This window comes from Apis dorsata, unplaced genomic scaffold (genome assembly GCF_000469605.1).
Source record: "Apis dorsata unplaced genomic scaffold, Apis dorsata 1.3 scaffold_227, whole genome shotgun sequence".
NCBI classification, from domain to species: Eukaryota; Metazoa; Arthropoda; class Insecta; order Hymenoptera; family Apidae; genus Apis; species Apis dorsata.
The window spans coordinates 333,922-334,265 of NW_006263509.1; positions in this window are offsets into that span (position 1 = coordinate 333,922).

Here is a 344-nt window from a genome sequence, read left to right on the forward strand (position 1 = left end):
GTTACCACGTGTAAAAGTCATTTTGTTATATTATTTGGAAATTAACGAAAAAGGTATAATCCTTTTGGATACGTTGTCTTATTCAAGCAACAGAAATGCAGAAAAGAAAGTTCAGACATTTACGACCATACGTTTATTGTGGATATATTTCATTGTCATTATAATCGTGTTTTTCGATGTTGCCTCAAAAGAGCACTTTGTTCTTGAACATCGATTTTTCGCATATCGTCGATTTGTAATGACGTGACACTAGAAGTATTCGAACAGATTATTAAAAATCTTGATACAGTTATCTTCCTGATTTATCCATTAATTGATTCTGAAGAAACAGACTAAAAAAAAAA